At 33.8% G+C, this 23,698-nt stretch overlaps 1 protein-coding gene across 1 annotated transcript in view; it reads right to left on the reverse strand.

Annotated features, from left to right (window-relative positions):
• Window positions 1-1,603, reverse strand: part of LOC126776653 (ichor) — a 47,032-nt gene extending 45,429 nt beyond the window's left edge. Inside the window, exon 1 of the mRNA XM_050499281.1 lies at window positions 1,540-1,603. The gene's annotated coding sequence lies outside the window, so the exon portion shown is untranslated. The remainder of the gene's footprint in view (window positions 1-1,539) is intronic.
• Window positions 1,604-23,698: the final 22,095 nt, after the last annotated feature.

Here is a 23,698-nt window from a genome sequence, read left to right on the forward strand (position 1 = left end):
CTGCTCGTTCTATATACGTAAGTACGTGGTCTGATTTTTTTTATAAAATTTTGATATTTATGTCTAATCGAATTGATTCCAATCGAACGAAGTTGCGGATAATTTTAGTAAAATATACATTTCAAACTAATAAGTATGTTATAGACCCGAATGAAGTAGTACACCTACCAATAATACATACGACGCGTGTTATCTAATTAATTAGACCAATCCTGTCTGGTTTTGTAATAGTGCAAAATATATTCTATATAAGGTCACTCACCTGAATAGAATAACTAGTGGGGTCAACAACCGTATCGTTATTTTACCAAATAATACTAAAAGAGTGTTCAAGGCTGCTTATATACACTACGGTTATATTGTAGTGATATATGACGGCGTCGCGTTCGGCCGGCGCCTATACTTTGTGCAAATATGTTCGTCAAATATTCTATATCAATTAAAATTCGTCGATAGGCGAGTCGTAAACTCTAGTTGACTATGTATTCTATTCAAAAAAACGAGTAAATACTACAATACTTGTCGGTATTTCTGCATCACGAACCGTTGTTCGTAGATTTAGATTGAATTAATAGTGTACTTGATTAAAGCAGATTTTATCACAGCATATCCTTTCCCTATTGAAAATCATGAAAAGCCGACACTTTGTGATGTATACGATGTTCGTATTTAAGTATTTAACGCCCTATATACCTGGGGTTCCTTATATAGAAAATAAGCGAATTTGCACATAATTATTTTTTGTATATTTATGTTTATTAACCAGAATAATTCGAATTAATATTGTTGTGCAAAACTTCAGACACGCTCATCGGTTAAATTTTTTGTACTGATGAATTACGCCAAGTGGCTGGCAGCGAATGGAGAGGCCTATGTCCAACAGTGGACGACAAAAGGATGATGATGATTAACTATCATATAATAAAAATAACCAAAATATAATATATCTATAATTCTTTGTATTACAATATTATATATGTGACTGCAAAGGAATGCCAGGCTTAGTATTCAGAATGTACAGTCAGCCATAAAACGATATATTCGTTGACAGAGAACAAATTGTATGCGTTTGTTGAATTTGGTAAAAGTATAAAATACCTTTTATAAATTCTCAAAAAAATAAGTTGTTGAAAAATAACTTTCATTTTAACAAATTTATAAATCTCCTACAAATACTGAGACAAATGTTGTATATTTATTTTTATATTATTTATTTATATTTCACAAGAATGTATATTTTTGAATAAACTCAATATGTCAAATAGATATGATGTGAGATCTTTAAAGGATACGTCTCAATTGTAAAAACAAAATATCCTAATTAATAAAGACTGGATCAAATAATAAAAGCGTATTATATATAAAAATATTCAAATCAAAATGGTAGGTTGACGACCGCTCGTTTTTATTATTTATAAAAAAATACGTTCGTAATAATAAAAAAAAACAGCAAATGACTCATCTTAAATACTTATGTATCTCGATACCGAATCTTACAAATGTAAATAGGTCAATGACATGATAAAACTTTTGACTCACCTGAAATTTTTAAACAAGACGGTAGCAGCGGTATAATGTGTGTCAAATCCACAACAACATGATACACTCAGTCCACTCCTCAATGTTCCACTTCACTGGCTTCTAGTCCGGGATGGCAAGAAGATAGGCCGAAGGGTGGGGTTAAGACTAAAAAATAAGAGGACGCTTTACTAAAGGCCCTGGGTCTAGACTAGGGCGAGCTTACGATGTACTTACCTAGAAACAATTATATGTATAGTACATAGAAACTATAGGAAATATATTGGTAGATATATATATGTAGTTGAAATCTATAAAAGGCAGGTATAATAAAAAATAAGTTGAATAAGAATACGAAAGTAGCTAAAGATGTATATATAGATAAGAGGTACTCAAATCTAAACAAGCCCATACATTGGTTTAAAATTGTATTCAATAATATTTATATATTTACTTATTTTTTTTACTTTAATAAAAACAAAAGATAATTCGTGCCACAGCGGTGCGGGATCGCCGTTAAAACTGTAAAAAAACTCGTCGAACGACCTTCGCACTATCAGCCCAAAAACTAACACGATTTACGGGAAAAGCCATTTCCATATACTAACTACTGATTCGTATCGACATAGTTCATGCGGTTAGTAAATATAACTGTTAGATATAAAAGAGCAGGAGTCATGTAATTGGCAAAAATAAAAGAACGATGAAAAAAAAAAAAAATATTCTCACGAATATTTACAAGGGGGGGTAAAGAAATAGAAATAAAAAAAACTCGTCCAGGTCCACTCAATGGTACTCCAACACAAACACGTCACTTTATTTATGCCAATGACATTTCCAGAGAACTCATCGTCCCGTTTTTTGGGAAGGAGCAAAGACACAACGTACACTGTTTTTTTTTCGCTGGTCAGCGGTCACTGATCGAGTGTTGAGGGTTAATGTCTTTCACTTCACTTCACTCCGGGAAGGCGGGCGCGTGCGCCGCGTGTAGTCGGTCGACTGCCGGCGCGCGCGCACCCCACTCACTCCCACCAAAATTTTACCACCACTGGCTACGGGGCGCGCAAGCTACGGCCCGCTATGCTATTGAGAGCGTAGCAACAGTTGATTTTTTTCAACTGTGATAATTACAAAGTTATGTAAAATAATTTTAAATACACTGCAATTTAAAACTCTAATTGATATTGGACGAATCAAATTTTGTTATAATGATACACTAAAAATGATTAACTGATGATTGAAGTTAATATTTAATGAACGTTATAATCTTAAAGGAAATAAATTATTACATATGGAAGTGAATAATAAAAGAACAATTATCTATAGGTTTTCGTGCACGCTTGTGCGCACCGCGCCGGGAATTAAACGATGAATATTCATTTAATAATATACCTTTATATATAATATAATTCTTCTGTATATGTCTGTGAATTTCTCCTTAATGGCTGGATTATAAGCATAATATTCTTATTTCACCCGTACGAAGTCGGGTTAGGCAGATAGTTTCTTAAATAATATAATACTGTACGTTTGACCGTACAATACAAATAAAATAAATTTATTTTATAGCGACGCATTTCTCTTTAGATTGACCAGCCCTGCGGCATACTATCTCCGATGCGTACACGCACACCACCTCACGTAAACACGGCACACACACATTCACAGTACGACAGGCCTACAGACCTACAATTTTTACTTTCACCTAAAGTGACACTTATTTCTTGAAGAACAAAAGTCAAATTAGTTTGAATTGGATGTAACGTTCCATTGGTAAGCGAGTTGGTAAGTGGGACACGCGATGGTTTTCTTTATGGGACCTCTTGAGGCCTCGCAAGGTCCTCCTCGGCTTATGATAAGATAATTAATTGTCATGGAAATTCTGATATACGATAATATATATGTTATTTGTACAAATTATTATTACTCAAGTTGTATTTAGATTTTGTTTGACCTTTAAGCACATTTTACCGAGAAATTAAATATTCGTCAAGTTTTTACCCTAATATGACACTACATATGGAAACATTGTTCAACGGAGTCGCGACATCTTGTTGAAAATTAATACTGTATAATTAGTTTTCGTAAGAAAGCAAAAATATACATACGAGCACTTTAAAGAGTCGTAACACAAAAACAAGAATTCTAGACATTGGTCCAGGGTATTAGCTTTGAAATCTACCTAGTGCTTTACACATCGCTATAATAATACCATTTTAAATGTTTAGCCTCTGTATTCTCTAAGCTCTATATATTATATCATTAATCATTTTAAATAATAATTATGCAGGCAATAATCCGTTATTATTTATATACATATCAAATATATGTTTATATTTCGAACTATTTATCATAAATTTATTAAGAGACTTTTCTTTATAAATTTTACAACAGGAAAAACGCAGATACTTAAAAAATGAGATAAGTTATTAAGTTATATTTTCATACGTCATATTAACGAGTTACCAATAAAACCTAAAACCGAAGCAATTTAACTTAAGTAATGACAAATAAAATAGTGAATTAACAATATTTAGAAGGTACTTATTTATCCCTCCTAACTCAAATTTACAACTTTAGCTGTACAATATAATACAAGCTATTATGATCTTTATATTAATAAAGTTACGGGCGAAAATTCTCGATAATATTTACGGTATAGTGACAGAGCGTTGTACTATAAATTGTACTAAAATGTGCGCATAAAGTCAACGTCACCACGGTACCGTTGTAAGCGATATTCGTGGGTTAAGGCGAAGTTGCAACACATTTTTTATTAACTTACAAAAGTATTAGCTTATCGCTATTTGTACTGAAAATTAATAGAAAAGAATATTATGGAAACATTTATAATTTGTAAAATATATCTCATTATAATTAAAAACTTAAGTATTTAAAATGTTTATTAACCACATTATGTGTGATGTTACGGAAGCCATCTTATACAATTTCTACTAAACAAGGAAAATTGTTTTATAAAATACTTTTTACATGATCATAAGCCATAATTAATTATTTATTTTAAAATCTGATTTAAATTACGACAATAACTATAAAACTCCAAACCGACGTTGTTCGAGAAAATAAATGAATCGAAATATAATATTCAATAAATAAAATGGGAAGGAATACCTTTATCTACATACATACATACATACATACCTTTGCATAATAAATTATTATAATGAAAGCGTAAAATTGAAATACATATTAATAATTAATTTAATATATTTAATATATATATAAAGATATATACTTGGTAGGACTTTGTGCTTTGTCTGGGTAGGTAGCACCCACTAAACATATTCTATATTCTACCGCAATACAGTAATATTAAGTATTGTTGTATTTTGGTTTGAAGGGTGGTGGCATAGGCAATATAAGAGATGGTACTATTTCTAAGAGCAATGTCTACAGGGGTGACTACTTACTTACTTACTTACTTACCAGTACCATCTGTTAGCCCATTTGCCAATCTGCCATCTTATAACGAATAAAAAAAATATTTTTTATAGTTCCATAACATTTCATAGATTAATATTTTAGTTTTAAATTAATTAAGGCATAAGTGCAAGATGGAAGCAGAAAAGATAGCGAGCAGGAATGAGTATGCGCGAGGGAGCACTACCCCGCATTGTAGCAGCGCGGCAAATTAATATGCGTTGTCACACAAAAGCGCGCTGTCTTGAGCTCTTGCTGGTACTCCACGTACAAAAGCTGCGCAAACATGTTCTGCGCTGCGCACCATCAGGTATATGTCAGAATTAAAGTAATGTCACTACTATGTACTATATCTCCTGCGCCGTTGGCTTATATCTCTTGAGATTATCCGCCGCGGTCGAAATTGGTCGGGTGGACATCATGTTCCAAGTAACTGCTTCAAGATTGAATAATTAATAAATCCTTGCAATACATTTCAAAATTGTCTGTTTAAAAATTATACAAAAAATGTGCACGTGTAATCGTTTAATAGTTTAAGACCAGTAAATTGAAGTAACGAAAACAATGGTGGCGTATCGTAAGGCGTTAGCACTGCGTGGGCTGTGTACGGGAGTACACGTCGCTTATCGCACTGATGATTATATTAATATATTTGCTTAACTTTCTCTCTATATTTAAAAACATATCTTTGTAAGCTTTAATTCGTGTGAACGGTTCGGGTAACTAATATAAGAAACTTCACATGGTACGACATTTTATACCAATTTTTAATATATATGTTCCATTGTTACGTCGATTTGTACTTTTTACATAATAAATTGAACGATACAATCTCTTAATTTACTTTTCCTCCGTCCGTGTTACTTGCCTATAATATGAATGGTGATCGGAAAATTCCTCGCAAAGCATGTCAAATGGTACCGTAAACAACAGTAGTCTATTATATTTGATTATGAAGCATATTTAAATATGCAAAAATGTTATTGTACTTACAATTATACATTTTTATTCTTGCAATAAAAATAATTTGCATGTTTAATTAGCTATTTTTCTGATAATGAAACGTTGTAAAAATAATTAGGCTATATATGATAAATACCTTAAGAATTTAAGAATAACAAATATACTAGCTATCGGAAGGATTTTATCAATATCAAAAATATATTCTTGCGGGCACTTTTGATTCGTTATAATACAAGATATATGAAATTTAAATCTACCACTGGTTCGGAATATAGATTCTAATGAGAAAAACCGGCATGAATATATCAGTAGCTGATAAATATAATAATAAATTCTAAAAATGATAATCAAATCGCTTCTGCAAACTAGATATTCAGAAAATAACGGTTCAAGTCACTACAATGATTAACTGACTTGAAAAAGAAGGGGTCGTCAATTCTTGATATATCATATCATATACTTTATGTATGTTCGGCTATAACTTTTCATTAAAGTTTTGATGATTCTCTTTGCTTTGGGTACAGTACAGTTCCAAGGTGGTCCAATCTAAATTGTTTTGGTATTGGACGTTGTTACATTTTTATTTCAAGCCAAATTCCAACATTTTTTAAAATTTTTGTTTTTGTAAAAAAAAACTATATTACTTTTGTACTAGAAATACAGATTATCAATTGTTTCTTGCCAAGAACTGGTCACAGGCAACCATAGACATCCTCTGTTTTGCGGCCGGACTGCCTATCAGCAGTTGATAAAAAAAACCGTTTCGTTTTGGTATATTTTACTGGTTCTAAGAAATTGTTTTATTATACATCGAGAGTATTGTTTTATTATACCTCAGGAGGCCATAACGGGAAAGTCAAAACAGAAAGGATAACTTGAAAGCCGCATCTTAATTGTCAAATGTCAACTTTCGTTTTCTAGTTTAAAATTATTCGCTTTCTTTTCAAAATGAAATTTGCATTTTAAATGTGATGCATTTTATTATTTCCAAAAATCGTATATATTTTACTTTTTTCATCCGATTTTTTTTATATATGAGTTGCCGCGGGTGCGACGCAATTTCAGAGCGTCACAGTAGCATGCGAAAGTGATCCCGTGGTGCTCCTCGTTAAGACGGAAAGGGTACCGCTGGTTTTTTAGTGGGTATTCCGATGTTTGGAGCGCATTAGGCGCCTTGGACACCGGCGAGCCCCACATACCTCCCCACTGTTTCCGTGGGGGAAACTCGTAATACGTTAAAAAAAAAGGTGCAACGCAATTAATATGAAACCGCATTTTATTTTGTCTAAAGTAAAATAAAATATAGTCACACGCAGATATCCCATTACTAAGCAAAGGCCTCCTTTTCTAATAAAGACAAGAGTTAAAGCTTATTTTACACACTGCTGCTATGCGGGTTAGTGAAAACAAATTTAATATATTATTTTATAAGAATAAGCAATAGTTATTATTTATAATATTATTTATTTTATGCAATAAATTGTTTTTTATCATTTTTATTTTAAACAAAAAAAAGATGAATCTTAAGATTAATCTTTTTTTTGTTTCGTTACGTTCGCAATAGATTTTCATACGACACATTTCCTGACGATGTTTTCCTTTACCGTCGAATTATAAACACAATATAACAGGAGATGAATTATAAAAACAAGTAAACCATATCAGGGATACATGCCTTGGAACCCTTAAATAGGTCTAAGGGTATAAGTATGGCAACTTTTACCCTTAGATCTATTAGTTTGTAATATTTTAATTTGTAGTTATTACTGTATGCCATGTTGGTGATCCTAAATAAATAAATGTATCGAGACAAAAAGTTTTGTTAAGAACCAGCACCGTGTAATGCTAATTGCATAAGCCATATTGTCACCACCAAAATATATTTGATTAACTTCAATAATTACCAATAAATATGTTCACATATTGAATATAATTTTTGACATTTTTTTTATTTATCAGTAGAAAGCTTAACGAGATAGTAAAGAATTTCAATATTCGGTTCACACATAAAAATAATTGACTAACGAAGTCGTATTTTACAATAAACTATTATTGATAGCTCGTCAAAGTATAACACGTTTCTCGGGTCATTTGTCAATATTCCGCATCATATGGAGCCGTGAAGGAAATTCATTAAGACCGGTCCAATTTATAGTGACTTTACTTAAGAATTTATTTGTGTTAACGGTTGTAAAGATGATACTAATTTATAATTTGCATATATTTCGATTACGTCACACGATTATTTTTAAACGATGAAGCTGCCTCAAGCTGTTCGTGATAAGGTCTTGTATAATTCTAATTTTAATTTATTGAAATATATAATTTTACTACAAGAGTCACGTAATCAATAATATCCTAGATAATTGTACTGATATGATGCAGATATTCTTTTGTCAGTCAAAAAAGGCTTTCTGTTGTAGTAAATTATTATATTAAATGTGGGTAATAATAATGTCCTCCAGGTCGATTTCGGCCACGGCGGCCAATCTCAAGACAGATTAGCCAACTACGCGGGAGATATTATAGTGCACAAGTGTGTGCGCAAACACAGATGCACTCTCTATTCCCTAGCTCTCGTTATCCGATCGGACGGCAATCCGACACGACCGGAAAGAGTTCAGGCGCAGGACCAACGGCTTTACGTACTTTCCGAGGTACGGAAGTGTACACACTTTCAACTTCCAAACTCTAGGCTGCTACTGAAAATTTTATGACCGACGTGAGAATTGAACCCGGGACCTCCGGGTCAGCGGCTTCATATTTAGCCACTAGACTAACGAGGCAGAAATGTGAGTAAAACAATATAACACCAATAAAAATTGAATGTAAAGAAGAAAAGAGTTATGGCAAAATATTAACATTAACGGAGTTCACAAGAACCTATGAAACGGTTGAGAACGGAGATGGCTTAGTTAATCGAAGACAGCGGGTTCAAATCCAGGCAAACACTACTGAATTTTTATGTGTTTAATTTGTTTTTAAATATCATCTCGTTCTTGATGGTGAACGACAACATCGTGAGGAAACTTGCATGTGCCTAGCTGAAATTCTGCTACATATGTATCCGTTGCGTTGGAGCAGCTTCGTAAAATAAACTGCAAACTTTCTCCTAAAAAGAAATACAAGATGGTGGGGCTTTCAGGCTGTTACTATACAAAAACGTTTCGTTTCATCGCTCGTTGCAGTTTTAAAAAATGTCTATGTTAATCTAACTATGCTTAGCTGTATCAAATGCGGTAAATTTAGATTATTGTTGTACATGAATCTTTCATGCACATGATCAATATAATTATGTGAAATCTTTATACAGCAATACAAAAAAGTGCACCGTTTGATATGTACTTTTATATCAAATATATATTAAAGTATTTATTTTATTTTTCATATTTATAAATGTATAAATTAGGAAATATTGGAAAGCTATTGATATTTGGAAAGGCTTTGTGTCAGCCCGTGGGGGTAGGCACCATCCTCTCATCATAAATTCTACGGCCAAACAGCAATAGTTAGTATTGTTGTGTTACGGCTTGAAGCTCACTCAAAGTTAGGTATAAATCTAAATTAAGAGTATGCCCAAAATTTAAGTCTTGTACCTCGCACGTTGGAGAGAATTAGAGGAAGAAGCTTATGTTAGGGGAATACCTGTTAATAATTGGTTTCCAAAATGGTGACAAAAATAAAACTTAATTTTATTTATACATTAATTTTTATTGTGAAAGCAGTTGCCAGCTTTCTGTTTCATAATGCGCTCCAAGTTATTTATATTCAAGTATATATGATGCAAATATACAAACGTTGGATGAAATTTTGTTTAGTTCACAGCCTCGTTGCTACTAAAGTCCGACTTGCCCCTAGGAGAGTCCATTCTTCCAAGCCACTTGGTCGGAAAAAGATAAATCCTTTCAAGACTCGTGACATGGAAGTAGTGGAGTCATTTGGGGAACTCGTCCGCGAAGAAGTTGCAACTTGGGACAGTACGGCATCAGCGCGAGTCGAATGGGAAAAAGTCAAGTCTCTTCTCACTGACACTGCAGGCAAGGTTTTTGGCTATCAAAAAGCAAAATCTTACGACTGGTTTCAAGAAAACGAGGAGCACTTACTTCCCTTGATTGACTCAAAACGCCAAACCGCTTTAAATTTTCGCCTTAACTCTTGCGATGCGACGCGTGAAGATCTCACAAAGGCAAAAGCCTCACTCCAGTGTAGCACGCGTTTCTTTGTAAATGCGTATTGGATAGAGCTTTGCCAAAGCATCCAAGCGTGTGCAAACGCGGGGGATATTGGCGGGGTGTACGCGGGCATCAAAAGTGCTCTTGGACCTACTCCAAAAAAGACGGCACCTCTCAAGGAAACTGACGGTTCTGTTATACAGACAGCACCCGTCAGATGGCAAGATGGGTAGAATACTACAAGGGGCTCTACTCGTGCCCAGTGGATATTCAGCCAGAAGCAGTGGAGCTTGCCCCGAATCTGGCAACTTGGCACGAGCTAGGCGTTGCACCCACAGTAGAGGAACTTTATCTGGCCGTCAAGAAGCTCAAATGCGAAAAGATGACGTTGTCACCGAAGTCGTCAAGCTTGAGTGCCTCTTGCCCATTCTTCATAACCACCTGGCTAAGTGCTGGGAAGAAAACTACGTCCCTCGGGATATGCGAGATGCTAACATCGTCACTCTTTATAAAGGCAAAGGCGATCGTGGCGACTGCAACTGTTACCGCGGAATATCTCTTCTTAGCATCGTCGGTAAAGCCTTTGCTAGGGCCATTTTAGGCAAACTACAAAGGCTCACCGACCGCGTATACCCTGAGGCACAATGTGGTTTTAGGTCCCAACGGTCAACTGTCGACATGATATTTTCACTCAGACTGCTACAAGAAAAGTGTAGGGAGCAACATACCCCCCTAATCATTGCATTTGTAGACCTAAACAAGGCTTTTGACTCCGTGAGCAGAGAGGGGTTGTACTCGGTTCTTGTCAGAATTGGATGGCCCCCCCAAACTCCTAAGGATGGTGCAATCGTTCCACGAAGATATGGAAGTCACCGTCCTGCACAATGGCAACACATCAACGCCATTCGAAGTACGCCGTGGTGTTCGTCAAGGTTGTGCACTGGCCCCCACCTTGTTCGGAATACTCTTCTCGGTGCTTCTGAAGGTTGCTTTTGGAGATGAACAGCAAGGCGTCCACTTACACACGCGAACCGATGGTAGGCTGTACAACATCTCAATGCTCAAGTCCAAACGCCACAGGGAGGACCTATTTGTAGATAGTCTCCTCTTCGCTGACGACGCTGCCTTCGTTGCTCATGACCAAGCTCAACTCCAGAGGCTAATGGACAAATTTGCCAGAGCGTGCGACCTCTTTTCAATGTCCATAAACTGCAAGAAGACCTTTATTTTAGCGCAAGGATTTTTAGAGCAACCAGTCATCTTGCTTAACGGCGCACCTTTACAGGTGGTTAACAAATTTTGCTACCTTGGGTCGTATTTGTCGAGCATTCTCTCGCTTGATGCAGAGATCGACTTCCGCATCGGCAAAGCAGCCTCTACGTTCGGGAGGCTCTGTACAAGGGCTTGGGATAACAGACACCTTACGGTAAAAACGAAAATGCTTGTTTACCAATCATGTGTCCTAAGCACACTCTTGTATGGAGCAGAAACGTGGACAACGTACGCAAAACAAGAACGCCGACTAAACACATTTCACTTGCGCTGCCTTCGGAACATTCTGGGCATCACATGGCAGGATCGCGTGACAAACTGGTCTGTTCTAGGCGAGGCACAGCTGCCTAGCATCATGGCCATTCTCAAAAAAAAACGGTTACGGTGGCTGGGACACGTGCATCGAATGGAGCAGACTCGTCTTCCAAGGCAAATACTACTGGGAAAGTTTGTGAATGCAAAAAGGTCTGTTGGGCGACCTATGCTCCGTTACAAAGATTGCGCTAAGCGTGATATGGTTGCGTTTAACATCCCTAGCAATCGATGGGAGGAACTGGCAGAGGACCGTGCCAAGTGGCGACGCCTTATTCACGAAGGTCAATCAAAGCATGACAATGACTGGTTTAAATTACTAAAAGAAAAACGCACTAGGCGTCATGAGCGGGCTTCAAGCCCCCGCTCATCTGGGGGCGCATACACTTGTCGGAAGTGCGGCCGAAGGATCCTCTCTCGCATTGGTCTTTTCAGTCATGAACGCAAGTGCCTTCGCGATGCCGCTTAAATCATCTGTCAAAGATGCAGAGGCCTATGATGATGATGATTAGTATAAGATTTATTATTTCCAAATATTCACTATTCATAACGATATTGTTAATGTAATTTATCTGTGTAAACTATTTGTGTATTGTTTTTGAAGTCGTAGCTAGCGACTAGCGTAGCTGAACGTATTTCTCTTTGCTTAAATATTGACTGTTATGGAATGCCTTCTGACATATATTCGACCTTTTGGTATAAATACATAATTTCTTTGGTCAATAGCGTTCATAATAAAAATATAAGCACAAGTAGGGCGTTTAAATAATAAAAAAAAGGTATGTTCGCGACTTAAGCCTCAATATAACGAATAATATATAATTAGAGTTATATATACGTATGTCTCGCGGTAGGTTAAAATGAAGTTGGGTTACAAGCTAGATGATTTAAACCGTAACAGAAAATTAAATACTTTCACATTTTACGACTTTATCTAAATACCAAAAATTCATATTCATTGGTTAAGCAAATCGAACGTCCAATTAATGAGCACATTTAGATGCAATGAATACAGTTTAATTAGCAAATTAAATCGAAGTAAACTTTTTTATCATAAATGAATACTTTCTATGTTCACTTTTTTGGTGGTAAGTAGCTCTATTTTTTAATTTCATATCTTGGAAACTGGATGTCCTCTTGACCAATTTTAGTAACGGCTGTCAATACACTACACAAAACACAAGTGTGTACACTAACACAGTTCTCTGTATTCTCAGTCATAGCGCAAACAAATGGATTTACGCGATTACAGACACACGTTAGAGTTTGCACTGTCAAGCTCCTGCGAACCCTTAAGAGAAGAAGAGGTCTTTGCCCTATAGACATGTACGTTCTACCTATTTTTTATATCGACAAGTTGAGACAAAACCTTTATTTACTTCAACCTGTTGTCAAATTATGGTTTGACTTAATTAAAATAACGCAGCAGCAGTCTTCTTATTTTTTTATAGTATATAATAGTGTAATAGTGGTTTTTGTTACCATATCTCGCATTTATGTATTTATTTTTATTTGAATATATATTTTTTTATTTAAATAAAACGTTTTAGAATATTATGCTTTTTATTACGTTAGTGTATACATTTAATTAGATTTAATATAAAATATAACAATTAAGTACTGGCAATTCAAGGAAAAGTTTTAAATATATGCAAAAATATAGAACATTACGTTTAATCCCTATGCTATATAAACATAATATCGGGCATAAGTTATCGATGTCAAACTGACCACCCGGTAATTATATGTTGTAGCGAGCCGTTGTATTAACCCGTACATCAGCACATGGTGCAGAAGCCGTTCATTATCAAGATAGATGGACTTCTTATAAAATAGATTCTATGTGTTTACATTGAATCTATGCTTTAAGATATATATATATATATATATATATATATATATATATATATATATATATATATATATATATATATATATATATAAATAGAAGAGCTTGATATATTTTTTTTTCAGCGTAGCGTAAAACGAATCATATTATTTATATCCTTTCTAATTTTTACCTGATTAAAACATTTTAATTGTTCATCTTAATTCACACAATGGGAGTCTGGAACGATCGAGGAGACCTCAAGAATAGGTTCAGGCTTTATGCTTTCCAACGCTTGGCAGGCAGTCAAGTACGGAAGTATATTCCTAACTGGTAATGGGATTTTCTTGATATAGTTTACAAAATGATTGTGTTTATCTGTTCAATAAATTATTACTCGACCCATACGATGTTATAAAAGCCACTAGACCAGCACTGATACACTGCCTATACATATATATATATATCAAAATCAAAGCAGCTGAGTACCATTTTCTTCTCCGTCTGCCGATTTTTTATTTGTTTGTGTTTTGTGTTGTGTCGAATTTACATCACAAAGCGAAGTCTAATTCTTTCACATAGTTGTAAATTTACAAAAAATATATATATATTAAAATATAGAATATATAACTAGTAACTCATAACGTAAGCCAGATTGAATGTCTCATAGAATTCGGCGTCTAATGATCCGTCGTCGACCCACTGACATCGATCTGTAAGTCCGCGATTTTTGTCTTTGTTTCGCGATCACTTTGTTCACTATATCTCGTACATCTAATCGGTCCTATGTTTTGTTCACACGATTAATGATCTGCTCGTGATAATTTTATAACCGTTAATGAAAATAACTCTTGTTTATGTCAATCATAGTTGGTTTGATATTTCCCTAATACAATTAATAGTTATTGTAATTTAAAGCCGTATGAAATAGCGCTCCAAACACACGAATAGAGCCTTGATGAGTAAATATTACGTAGTTAGAGTTATACTCGCTTCTGCTATCAAAAAGGCATTAAAGTGACTTGAAAATTTGTTTTATTTCATTCATAATTTAATAAATAATATTTTTAAAGACGTCCTTGTGCAGTTTTGAAATTTTATTTTTTATTATGTAAATTCATTTTCTTGTTTCGCTATTTATTTTGCTTCGTTACTTGCTACTTTATAATATACATTCAGAAGTATAGTATCTATGCATTACTATAAGTAGCTAAATCACATATAAGAACTTTATTTATATTTTTTAATTAATACCAATGACAGATCCAAAAAGTAAAAATTACTAGTACACATAACTGACTAGTATATATATACATATGGATAGTATTACTGGCTCGTTCGTGAAGTAGTTTAAAATGCTGCAAATCTAGACGTAATGAGCTTAAGCCCGCGGTCTCACCAATAAAAGTTAGTATGTTTTTTAGTCTAGAAATTCTCAATAATAGCTCAAAGATTGAGTGTTGACAGTGTTAACAGTCCCGTGCCTCGAAAAGCAAGTAAATCCTTTGTTATTGCGCCTAAACTCTCTTCGGTTGACAACTTATATAAGTGAACAGAATTGCACCCGTGTGTCGGGTTAGGAGGACATCACATGTGTGCTAAACAAAAATTTAATATATAATCAAAGTACATTGAATTTAAATTTCAATATATCAATCAGAATCAACGGCATATTTAATTTATTGGTGTTATCATTCCTTCCAAACTCGCTTAATAAAACGGTTTCATCTAAACTGTGCCAGTTTTTTCTTCGCGATAAATCAAGTATATTTGGAACATTTCTATGTATTTGCATATTTAAGCAATTTTTCACGGATAGAGCAAATAAAAGTAGGCGATTTCGATAAGATATCTATGAAATTTAATTCTGAACATCAACATTTTGACTATATATAATTATCAATTCAGCAATATAAACAATTAAAATTAACAAACTTTATAACTTTTATTAAACTAATATTAATAATAAGTAATAATTTGCTTTGTGCAACCCCTAGGTCTAGGTAGATACAAGCCACTTATCATACATTCTGCTGCCAAGCAGCAATACTTTGTATTGTTGTGTGTCGGTTTGAAGGGTGGGTGTAACTATTGAGACAAGGGGTTATATCGCTTTGTCTTAGTTAGGAACTCGATTGGTGGCACATTGGAGGTGAAAGGGATTGTTAATATTTCTTGCAATGCCCATGTCAATTGGCAGTACCTTCTCCTAAAAACTTAGAGTTTTTTGGACTAAATAATTATTCACCATATACATAAAATTTAATTGCTCAATAAATTTACTCTTTTCCTCTTTAAATACATTGGTATGTTAATAGATTAATATTATTATTAGGGTATATTGTAATTACTAGTAAGCCTTTGACTATATCGTACTATACAACCTAGGCAGTGCTCGACTGCAGACATCTCACACCTATTGGAGATACATCGAGGTGTTAAGATGTCTGAACAGCGCCGGTACAATGACTCTCCCGCCAGGTCTGTAAGATGTAACTTAAAACGAGACTGCGACATGACTCACACTTTGATGATTGCGCAAGATGTTGTCATCCTAAAAAAACTTTATATACTTACTTAAACTTAATATAGTTTAACAAACTATTATAATTTTATAATTATTTATATTGCATATTAAATTTATATTTGTGTTTAATCCAATCTGTCTATTTTGATGTAGATTTATTTATAAAAAAAAGTATTCCCAAAGATGAGACGAGTTTCTAATAATCATTCTATTCCTGCTCTCGTACAGCTTATACACTGCTTCAGTCCAAAAAATAGTAAAGGCAAGGCTATAATGAAAAACCTCATAAGGCAAAGCTACAATTGCACGATAACGTACCTCATGTAGCTCTTGCAATATCGCGTATTACGAAAAACTTCGTACTTTACAACGACGCGACAGCGTAGACGCTTGGACACTGGCGAAGAGAGCGCGACGGGCGAGTCCATTGAAAAACTTAACATTATTAGCATATAAATCAGTACTATATTCTCATAAATTTGCAATATTAAAATATAAGCACATTAAAATAAGGTAAATCAAGAAGATTAAAAAATACTCCCTTCTACGTCATGTATTGGTGAAATAATATAAAAAATAATAATATTAACAACAAAGGTTTTTCTAAAGGAAAAATATATAATATAAAATTTTATATAATAAAACAATTTAATTACATTTTGTTTATATAACTCATACCTACATAATATTAAATTTAAAGTGACAAAACTTTGTATTTTATCAATACATACTTAAGTACATATATCTACTATGTATGTTAGAAGCAATTGTATAAGAGTGGTTAGTTAGTTTGAAAGCAATAATTAAAAAAAAAAAAACATTTTTCTCTCTTTGTTTTCAAGTGGACGCACTGTTCTTGTGAAACTCTTATACGTCGAACCGGGAATATTACAGACCACTGCACCACTCAACTCGTGGCCCCCTTTACTTGGTAACGGTGTATTAGTGCTGGTTTTTGCTTGCGCATGCGCCGAAATGTTGAGGAATGTAGCTCGCAATAAAATTACTATAAATAAAAATAGCGTTATTTTGATCAAAGTGGCAAAATATATGTTATTTTTTTGCAAATGTATTAACTGTTTTAAAAAAATAATCAGATACAACTTAAAATACATCTTAAAAGTATATATTTTGCTTCTTAATTATAAACGTAAGAAATGTGTCAAATTTTTTAATCTTATTTTTTTTCAATTCGCTCTCACATGATATATATACTTATCTATGTAGTATATGAAATGCTTCATATTTATTACGTACGCAATTTAAACTAGAAGATCAAAATAGTTTTTTTTCGGACTATGGAGAAAACCACATTAAAATCCGTTATCCGCTAAGTCGTTAAATCGTTGTCGAGGGCAAATACAAGTGGACAGGTAGCTTTAATTGATTGACACTTTATTAAAATATGTGTTCATATTTTATATCATTAGTAAATTAAAGAAATAGAAAAAAACTAGTATTTTTCTTACGTATCGGATTAAGTATAATAAGTAATATATAATAATAGAAATCGCTTTCGAAATTCAAAATCTCCATTAATAATTACTTTTTAAAAACACTATAATGATTTTTATGTAAGTTATTGTCTATATAAAATCTTTAGGAATATTAATTAGTTAGAAAAGTAATAAATATTCAATTTTAGTTTTATATTTGTTTTACTTATAAATATTAGTTTGTTCAAATTTATATGTTTGTGTGACTTTTACTAAGCAATCTAAAAAGATTCTATGCTAAATCTCTCCATTTTGATTGGGTCGCCTAGAATAAAAAGCATTTTAAAAAATAAATTCAAAAATTTTCTATTGCTTATTAATAGCAACAATTGTATATAATATTACATATTATAATGAAACAATGACGCGTTGAAATCTTTTCGAGTTGCTACGAAGGCGACGTAGCGCTGAATATTAATTGAATATGTTGTTCGAAAATCTAATATTCCAAAATATATTAAAAAAAATATTTTACTATTTATTTTTATTGTCGACTAAGATTAAAATATATAATCCGCTGTAAATTTAACGAACGTAGTACGTATGTTACAGTAAGTGACAGCCTGTGAATGTCCCACTGCTGGGCTAAGGCCTCCTCTCCCTGTTTGAGGAGAAGGTTTAGAGCTTATTCCACCACGCTGCTCCAATGCGGGTTGGTGAAATACACATGTGGCACATGCAGTTTTCCGCACAATGTTTTTCTTCACCGTCAAGCACGAGATGAATTGTAATCACAAATTAAGCACATGAGAATTCAGTGGTGCTTGCCCGGGTTTGAACCCACGATCATCGGTTAAGATTCACGTGTTCTTACTACTGGGCCCTCTCGGCTTTTTTATCCACAGTACGTATGTAAAAATGCGAAAAAATGGTTTAGTCCGTGTTTTAATTCTAAAAACATATGACTATATTATTAATTTCTGACAAAGTAAAAAAAATAGTCCTCTTAGCCTTCATTATTGAATGTGGAGTACATTTGAAGTATAAGCGAATACTTTTGATGGTGCATTGATAGTCAATACAGCCTCCACGACTACGGTCACGGTGAATAAAAGAGACTAACCAACGCAGGTTATAGTAGCGCACAGATGTGGGTGCAAGCTTAGATGCACCCTCTATTCGACTGCCAATTTCCAAATTTCGGTTTACTACTGAGAAATCTCGACACAAAAATCCAATGCCTTTTACTAGTCAGACCCGCAGTTTTATAAGCTAACCACTCAAGTTTGACAAGTAAGTCAAACGAGACAGTCAAAGTAAATTAGTTCTTTAAGAACTAATTGGCAGCAACGATCACTACAAATTCTCGTCTTCATTTGCAGGTTTGCGTGTCATTCGAGTTTAAAGTGTTAACCAATAGTAAGAGTCGTTAGCTGAAATCATTTTATTATTAATTTATTTAAAATTAATTCTAACATTAATAAGCTCTTAAGTTTTTTTATAAATTCATTTTGTTTAAATAAAAAATAATGTTCGCATTATTCATGACTTTCTTTTACTAATAAATAAAATAAACACATTACTGAATATTCGTATTTATATTTTTGAAACGCTTTTCGTTCATCTTGAAATCCAAATTACATAAAAAATAAACAAAAGTTTGGTCGGTAAAAAGAAATGCTTACATATTTAAATTGTTATTTTTTTTTCTTTCAAAGTCAACATAAGTTAAATGTTGTTACGGTTAAATGAATGTCGGCAATAAAAAAATACCTTTGTACTGTTTCACTTTGGCGAAAGACGGCTAATCTATTTTGCTTACTTAAACTCTTTATTACGAACGAATTAGAGTTCAAATTCGCCCAACACATGGTATAGGTGTATTAAAGACAACAATGTTACACCTTCATAAATAAGTTTCTTATGATAAGAGTGATGGAGTTGTAAATGGCACGATTTAATATTTATATAATATTGTAAATGATTCTATTAAAGGTGGAAGTCAATTGGGCTTTCGTCATGGCCCTAAAGTGCAGGTGCTATAAAGTATAAACAAACAGAAGTATCGTCTTTTGTTATATATTACTTTTGGCGTATTGTATAGTTTTATTAATGTTATCTTTGGTTTTCGAAAATATTTGTCCCTTTGGGACAAATATTATATTGGACAGTCTATGCAGTTGCATGAAATTTGTTCATTCCAATTATGACGTCACATATTTTTTTATTTTAATTGTATGTTATTACGGAGCCGATTATTCCGATCTGTAATAAGTTTTATTACATCAAGCATTTATTTTAAAGTTGTTTTTTTATATTTAAAAAGACATAGCATTGTTTACACAAACCTTTTTTATATCAATTATTTTCATTGGACTTAAATGAGTAGTTATATACTATATAATAGAAATCTATATCAAAAACACTACAGTACAAATAACGACTGGGTGGAATGGTGGTAAAATTGCAATTCGCATAATCTGGGTGAAAAGTAAACCAGCACTCATATTACTTTTGTACCGTGACGTCCCGACGATCCGACTTAAATAACGCCTACCATTCCTTAATAACGCTCGAAAGCGAGACGGCTGTCGCCGCTGGGGAATACCTCTTGCGCCCCCACGCAGCACACTACGTCAGGGTTTGCATGGTGCACCGTGTTCTGTGGTGCACCACGCTTTTAGCAAGAGGGTGTACCTACCACCTCACTGTCCCTTGCAAGTACCGAAGCAGTCATGTTCGATAAGCACGTGCGTCATGTGGGGGCGGATCGTCTCCTGGAGCTCCCAGGGCGGATCGCTAACGAGACAGACAAGCAACGTATAGTCCTAACCCCTATAAACCTCGGTCGATTCCGCAGAAAGGCCTTGTTCTGAGCGATGAAAACGTCCACCCACATGAGGGCACCCGTACCGCGCCATGGAGCGCACCAAACCGGCATATAGGCCCCGGCATTCACAAGTACTTTAGCGCTGTCTTTACGGGAAACCTACGAAATCTTTCCATCAAAAAATATATTGTACATTTACATATCAGGTCAGCCTACCACTCGTAAACCATCATCGTTTTTATTCAATAATATAGTTTGTGGTTCCGTAATTATAATTACACCCGTTATTATAATTGTATCCGTTATTAATAAATGAAGTTGTTTACTCGTACGTGAAACATTGTTTGTACGTTCTCGTGACTTGACACCGACATCAGACAAATTTGTAGTACACATACAACCTTTTTACTATAAAATAAAACAATTAATTGTTATTTTGAAGTAGTTTTTCACTTCGGACACGTCGTATCCGAAACTACAACTACAAATTGTAAAGGGTACTCGGTAGTTTTTATTTGCAATAAACGTTTAAAATGAATATGTTATTATTTTTGCTAATTATTATTACTGTCGACCTTATTTTTAAATGTTGCTAAGTGGCTGTTTAAATAAGCAGTGATTTGTCTATTTCTGTCATCATTAATTTGACATTTAGAAGAAGAAGACATGGCATTGTTTAACTAACCATTCGCTAAACAGTTGTTTATTTAATTAAATAGAACAGAAGTTATCGGGAAGTGAGCTATTTCTTATATTTTTTTTTTTTGGGAAGGACGGCCATCTTATTTAAAATGGTCACCAAACGCCTATAAACATTGGCGCTGTAAGAAATATTAATCGTCACTTACATCGCCAATGCGGCACCAACCTTGACTATTAATATGTTATGTCCCTTGTGCCTGTAGTTACAGTAGTTATATGAGTCTGTTTGAATGTTTCAATTCGCTTCCGACTGATCGTGAGTTGCTGATCGACTTTAATTGACTCGTGTGAAGTGTCTATTTGATATTTTAATGGCTTTTTAACACCTACATATTTTTTTTGTATTTCAAATATTTCCGTGCCTAGTTTTGCATATGACGTGCATACTATCTGTTGCGCTTCGGAGATTGCGTGGTATGGAATGCATGCGACCACTGTAGCGATGCAAGAACGCTTCAGAAAATGTATTCTCTAGACGCGGAGTAATTAAAAGCAATGTAGCGTATACATCTTATATGCCTATTGGCATACATTATTAAGTGCTATTTCTATCTAGTGCTAAATATCATCTAATTTATCCGTTAAACTATAAAATTGCTCAAAAAAACGCGGCTCCAATGCGGGTTGGTAGAATACACATGTGGCAGAATTTCAATGACATTAGACACATGCAGATTTCCTTACACTGTTTTCCATCACCTTCAAGCACGAGATGAATTATAAACACAAATTAAGCACATGAAAATTCAGTGGTACTTGCCCGGGTTTGAACCCACGATCATCGGTTAAGATTCACGTGTTCTAACCACTAGGCCATCTCGCCTTATATTAATGGCAAAAATTATAAAAAATAGAAGTTACCACACACTCACCATTTATTCGATCGCCAAACAGTAATTTAAACGCAGTACTTACGACTGTGCTTTCGAGGCGAGATGGATGCCAGTGGTCACGAGAACCTCTTGCTCGTATGTTTATAATTCAACCCTTGATCAACGATAAAGGTAAACGTCGTGAGGGTTTCATGGTTGTGTTGAAAGAATATCTGCCACATGTGTATCTACCAACCAGCATTAAAGCAACCTGATGGAATAAGCTTCAAACCTTCTCCTTGTAACGGAGAGGAGGGTTCATTCCAGCATTGAGACATGTACAGGTTAAATGGTAATAGTAATTTCACGTACTATACTCTATAATAACGCATATACTAACATAATATAGGCGTAACGTCTTATACTCCGTGCTTGACGGCGAATTGACGGTCTACGAACTAATTCATAGTTCTCACAGAGCTGCTATCCATCCATTTGATTGTCCCCCTTCCTAAATTTAAGTCCTTACTGTACTATTTAATCTACTCATGGTATTTTTGTGTTGTGCTTTATTGATTTGTTTAAGGGATTGAACATCGTTCATATTAATCAAAGCAGTTTTCATTAAACTACTATTTTTATAATGACGTTGATGATATTTTTATGAATGAATGTAAATTATAGTAATAATGTAGAATTGATGAAATTAAAGTACTGTTTATTTATTAGCTGGTTAACTTAGGACCAAAGGTACCTTGTCAAGTTTCGTCGGAATCGATCATTTAATAAAAATAAATAATTATCTATAAAATATATAATATATTTATCTACGGTATTGATAATGTAATTAGGAACAACAGTTTCAAACAATTATTGTAAAAATGAATGAATAAGAAAAACATTACATCGCATTCTTTTGGTTATATAATTTAAAACTGTTGAAATTATCGACTTTGCTGAAATTTCTTACAAATTTTAAAATATAATAATAATGGAATGAACACGTGAATCATATCCATGTGAAATTGAAGCGTGTAGCTGTGTATAATGAATGAACAAGCTTGTAATTAGTAACAATATTATGTCACTTAAAAACATTTGGTTAAAAAACAATTAAATTTCTTTAAAAAGTCCTTTTCAACTTGAACACATGTTAATATTTTCTTAAACTTGTCAAAACATTCGGTAAGATCATTGTCCGAACGATAATTATTTTGTCTTTGTATAAAAGAGAGTTCGATAATGAAATTGTTTTGTTTGATTTTTTATTTTGTAACATTTGGTCACAACTCAATAATTTAAATTACTTTTAAGTTTTTAACACAATGTGTTATACACACAAATGTTTTGGAATTTTGTACATAATTAGTTGGGAATATTTGAATTTATTATTTGCTAAAGTCGGTATGATTACAAACGACAAAGACATACATATTCAGATTCATCTCTGTGGACACCACTTTTAACAATCAAACAAAACAGCGAATCATCTAAAGTCACAGAGTTAGCGTCGCATTGACGATCTAAGGAGCACTTTATATATTATTCAATATATAAGCATTACGCTTTCTTATTGATTATCGATTGTATTACCGGTTTGGAAAGAAACACCTCAGACTTGAGGCCGAGGAAAGACACAAAGTGTCCATGTATGTGTGTATATGTGACTTGCCATCTTGCTATTCGGCCTTTCTTTTAAATTAAATTTAATATCTTTATAATAATTAAAACGTACTTATTTATAAAAATTGTATAATGGATGATTAGTTGAACAATGCTGTGTCTTCTTCTTTTGAATGTCAAATCGATAATGACAGAAAGAGCGAAATCTTTGTCTAACTAAACAACCGTTAAGCAACGTTTATTAGTAACGCCTTTTCAGTAA

This window comes from Nymphalis io, chromosome 2 (genome assembly GCF_905147045.1).
Source record: "Nymphalis io chromosome 2, ilAglIoxx1.1, whole genome shotgun sequence".
Classification (NCBI taxonomy): domain Eukaryota; kingdom Metazoa; phylum Arthropoda; class Insecta; order Lepidoptera; family Nymphalidae; genus Nymphalis; species Nymphalis io.